This window comes from Hippocampus comes, unplaced genomic scaffold (genome assembly GCF_001891065.2).
Source record: "Hippocampus comes isolate QL1 unplaced genomic scaffold, H_comes_QL1_v1.1 scaffold82, whole genome shotgun sequence".
Classification (NCBI taxonomy): domain Eukaryota; kingdom Metazoa; phylum Chordata; class Actinopteri; order Syngnathiformes; family Syngnathidae; genus Hippocampus; species Hippocampus comes.
In genome coordinates, this window is record NW_017805135.1 from 952,383 (window position 1) to 957,808 (window position 5,426).

Below are 5,426 nucleotides of genomic sequence, written 5' to 3' on the forward strand. Positions count from 1 at the left end.
GTGGTTTTTTTGGAGGGGGGGGGGGTCACCTTTTTGGGGGAGGCAGGCCACGGATGTTTCAGCATGCCAACAGCTAACGGCGGCATGCTTTGCTTATTTACACCCGGTTATGTCGACCGCCACTTCTTGTTTATTTACACGGGGCAACCTTTTGAATTAATTGCTCGAAAATCTTCAATTCAGGTCGACCATTCTGAGCTCCGTTACACGATTACACATCCTGATGTGGGTATTTGTTGGAGTCTGCATTTAAATCTGTGCGCGTGGAAGTCACTAGAGTCGCGCCTTTCCATAAAATAGAAAGCAATTAAGTAAGTGGGTGGCTTTAGTGAAATCTTGATTTAAAATGGAGCTTTATTAAAAAAAAAAAAAAAGAGTTACAATTGTGGTGGCGTGCTTAACCTGGCGGGTGGCACAGATACGATAAGGAATTTAATCCCGAAGGCAAGCACTGATTAGCTTATCCCGTCAGTCGCGGCGGGCTGGGGCGGAATAAAAATGGCTGCTGTCGTCGAGGGGAAAGAAAAATCCAAATTAGCCGCTTCAACTTCTTGACAGAATTTTGTTGAATGTATTTCTGATGGGGAATATTCAAGCATGGCAGCTGAATAATAAGAATTCAAAACAAGTGGGCATGATGATGGTGTAGCGTGACATCATCGCGTCATCCGTCATCCAAGCTTTTAAATTTGTGTTGTCCAATTTTGGCTTGGTTCATAAATTTTGATGTTATCTCATCATTGATGTTGTTCTTTTCCCCTCCCCAGCCTGGAATTCGGCACTACTACAACAACAGAGCCATGGTTCAGAAGAAATATAGTAACTGATGTTAATTCTCTATTATATTGCTGTGTTTTGTGTTGAGTAGCTAAAGGGTCCTCGGAAAGATATGTGGAGCTCATTCACGGTACTTATTGTTTTCTTTTCACGTTATAGCCTTTCTGCGTTTGTGATAAAGATATCAAACAGAAATAATCCAGGCAATGCAGATTTGAGGAGCCACGCCCGATTATTGCTGTGTTTGCGCATGCATTGATTGTTCGATGCTGAACTTCATTTACGACAGGCACATTGTTAGACAGCTTAGGGGTCCTCGCAATGACATGTTGAATTCATTCGCAGCGACTCTAGTTTTTTTTTTTTGTAATATCTCATTTCATAATCTCTGCTATATATTAGTGTTCAGTATTTTTTGTTTTGTTCTTGTCTGGTCATATTAACATTTGTCTCATCCTGTAATGTCTCCATTTGTAAGTTTTGTTTTTGTGGTTTTGTTATTTTCTAATGTTGACATGTCTTTTTGGGGAGTGTTTTGTAATCTTGTGACTTTGCCTTTTTTTTCACTGGTTTGATGGTTTGAGCAAAACACACACAAAAATTACAGTAGTGTCATGTTAGCATCTGGCAGCAAACATGCTATGAAGTGGCCACCTTGCTCCGACCACAGCGGCTCAATCTCCAGCGCGGAATGAAGCAACACGACAACAAAAGGTTCGCATGGAATGGTGGAGGACAACGAGAATTTTTAGACACATACGCACACAAAGGCGCACACACGCAGTTTAAGTGCTTTTCATCTTGACAGGGAAATGGAGCCTTCCGCTCGCGTTCCTTTTCATTGCACTTCATTTCCCTGCTGTGCGACTTCCCACCAATTTTCTTCCCTCTGAGGATCCACGTGTGGCCTTCGCAAGTCGTCCCCAACCAGTCACCTGGAACCACGTCGCTTCTGACAAAAAGGTGGTCCGCCTTGAGGATCTAAGAGTGCGTCACATGGAAATGTCCATGTAGAATTCCGGTATTGGTCGCATTCTATCGTGTCAAATGTGAAATGTGAACACACAAAATCAAACACGATTCAACATTACAGGTTTGATGTTCTCCATTTCTAACCCACAGCAATAATTTGTCATTGGACTATTTCAACAATTAATTTTTTTCCCCCAAACAGTGCGAAAGAATAGTCGCCGCTACGTCAAATATTAGTCAATTAAGCGCATTTATGAAAAAACTTTTGTACACAGTCCGCTGGCCCGCATGAATTATGCATGAGGTATGAAGTGGAAGCCACATTCTTTTTGGACTCGTTTAATTCTCTGCATATTCAGCGTCGCGGCACGCTCTCACAATAATAGGCCCGGCTCATTAAGTATAGCGGAACACTCCGCACAACACTTTTAGGGACAATTAGAAATCACTTAAGCAACTTACCAGTGAACATGTTTTACTAACGCTATGTGAGAGCTGAGGTGAAACAGCTGAGCAAGCATGTTGAATTCGTGCACGAATGCTACATTTGCACGGCATCTCGGTATTCGGTCGGTATGAGGTGCCCGCCCGATTCAAGGCGATCGTAAAAAAAAAAAAAGTTTGCTGTTAAATAGACTCGAGGGAGCTTCAGCTATAAGTGTTTTTGTGAGTGCGAATCGTTTGTATTTGCTGCAGGAAGGTCGGCGTGAATGGGGCCAAACCCTCATACTGTGACATGAGATAATTCTGCTCTGTTTTTCCGAAGTCCCGTCCTGGCCTTGGATTTGTCCTTGGAGTCCCCAGCCTGCTCATGTTTTACACACACACACAAATATATATCTATTTCAAATGTGCCGCTATCTATTTCCAGGAGAAGAATAACAGTCGAGATGAGGAGTGGGCACAGTTTGGAGCGCGGCCACCATTCTTGAATCCATCAGTCAAGTGTCCTGTAATATGTTTTGCATTCATTTAGCACATTCTTGTAAAATTGGTTCATTCAAATGTTTTTATTCTTGCCTATCCTTTATTTACATAATTGAATAATTGTGTACTTTTATTTCTTGTAAATCACACAGTGTTAAAAATAAAACTATTTGACAGAAAACATATTTATGATACAATTAGCGAATGTGTTTCTGTGTCAATAAAATGTATTTTTATATACATGATATTTAAAATTAAATACATTAATGCATTAAAAATTAAATTAATTAAACCACCCCCCCAGAGACCCCCCCAAACAAAAGTCACTTGCATACACAATTACGGCGTTCTCTGCTCTCACCGGTTATCCTAGAAAATGCCAAATAGAAACAAACAGAGCGCCGAGTAATAACCCACAGGAGGAGCGTTAAATAATGAAAAGCAAGGATGTGCTCCCGCAAAACAAGGCTGTGATAGCGCCTGGCTCAACAAAGTAAGAATAACCGGAAAGTTACGTGTGTGTGTGTGTGTGTGTGTGTGTGTGTGTGTGTGTGTGCCCCCACCATCACAGTGTAAGGAAAACACACACACACACACACACACACACACACACGCACACACACACACACACACGTCGCCTCATTAGAGCACGCCGCCATCAGCACATCAAAGACTTTCCTTTTTGAAAAACCAGGAGGAGTGGGATCAAAATCCTTAGGATATCTCCGCACCTCTCTCCTTCTCAGGGAGCACGGGGACGCGCCGTCAAAGTTTTGGGTCATTTTCAGATCTTTTGCTGCAGTGGAAGCGGAAGAGGAGGCGCTGATTAAAGCAGAATTATGCTAATCAGCTGGAGAATGGCAGGAGGGCACACGAGGCCTTTGACTAGCGCCGCAACCTAAGCCATCCATCCATCCATCCATCCATCCACTTTATTCGGGGTCGGGTCGCGGGGGCAGCAGCTTAATAAACAAGGAAGTCCAGACTTCCTTCTCCCCGACCACTTTGTCCAGCTCTTCTGGGGGTGTGTAGAGGTGGTCTCAGGCCAGCTGGGAGTTGTCTCTACAGCACGTTTCGAGTCTTCCCTGTGGGGCCTTGTCCCAGAGTGACATGCCCGGACCACCGAGCCAAGGAGGCGTCCAGCAGGCATCCCGAACGGATAGCCAAGCCACCTCATCTGGCTCCTCTCGATGTGGATGAGCAGCGGTTCTATTCTGAGCCTCTCCCGGGTGACGAAGCTTCTCACCCTGGAAACTCATTTCGGCCACATGTTGTTCTTTCTGTCACAACCTACAGCTTGTGACCATATGTGAGGGTAGGAATGTAGATCGAGCGGTAAATTGAGAGCTTAGCCTTTCAGCTCAGCTGCTTCTCCGCCACATCACTGCAGATGCGGCAGTAATTTGCCCATCAATCTCCCACTGCATTCTTCCCTCCCTCATGAACAAGACCCCAAAATACTTCTCCTCTATACATAGACAGTACCTATACTCTTTTCTAACTTAGTCCGATGGTCTAGGATAGGGGTGCCAAAATCATTTTTGTTGCGGGCCACTTGGGGTTTACGTCTTCCCTTGGAGGGCCGTTATGACAGTGAAACTTTGTGTATTTTGTATATTATTAGTCAGTCAAATCAACTGTAATATTTAGTTAAAATATTGTTTGAGTGAGTGTCTTGTCCAGGGAAACCAAGACAACAAGTATTATAAAAAATGATGAGATTTATTCGAGAAAGAAAAAAAAAGCATTTTTAAGCAGGAGACAGAAGAAGGCAGAGTGATTGCATTGTCGCATTTACATAAAAGACTCTATATCCTCGGGGTCAGGAAATGGAAGTGGGTCGTTATTACCGATTACACGGGTCTTAAAAGGGTAACAACATTATTGTAAAATCATTATTTATTACATGGGACGATTTGACATTTCGGTACAGATTTTAGCAAGGATCATGGAAGTCGACACACACAATTTGCTTTCACGGGCCACATGAAATGATGTGGCGGGGCCGGATCTGGCCCCCGGGCCTTGAGTTTGATACCAGTGGTCTAGGAGGTGCTGATTCTCATCCCAATTGCTTCACAGTCTACTACAAACACTTGAGATGGCGGCTTGATGAAGCAGACGGAACCAGATCATCCGAAAAAAAAAAAAAAAAACAACAACATACTGAGGCCACCAAACTCGAAATTCTGTCAGCAAAAGCTATGAAGAGAATCAGCGACAAAGTCCTCCCTGCAATGGAAATTTTTCATGTGAGGCTTCTACTCTCTTTTTTTTTTGTCAGAACTCACAACGCCGATTCCTGAAGCGACAATGACTTGCCATCTGATAATTAATGCCGTCATGCGTTGCTATGGTGTTGCTGCTGCGAAAACAACTTGACGGGCGAGTTGGTGCATTTTTTTTTTTTTTTTTTTTGAAAGCTTCCATTTGGGGACCTGGTTTCAAATCAAATCTTTGGGCTAAATTGAATAATGACAAAGATGTCCAGATGATGAAACATGTGAACACAAAGTTTAAGAACATTGTGCTGTCATCATAAATTACATTTAAATTCACACAAATTAAATCAAAACTGCTCACTAAACTAACCACCCAACCAGACCTGTCTTTACCTCTTGTCCTCACTTGGATCAGCGGGACCGTATCCCATTGACTTTACAGGCATGTTTTTGAAAAATGTCGGAGGAAGTAGCCAAAAAAAAAAAAAAAAAACCCCACCCAAGCACAGGGAGATCCCAAAATTCATT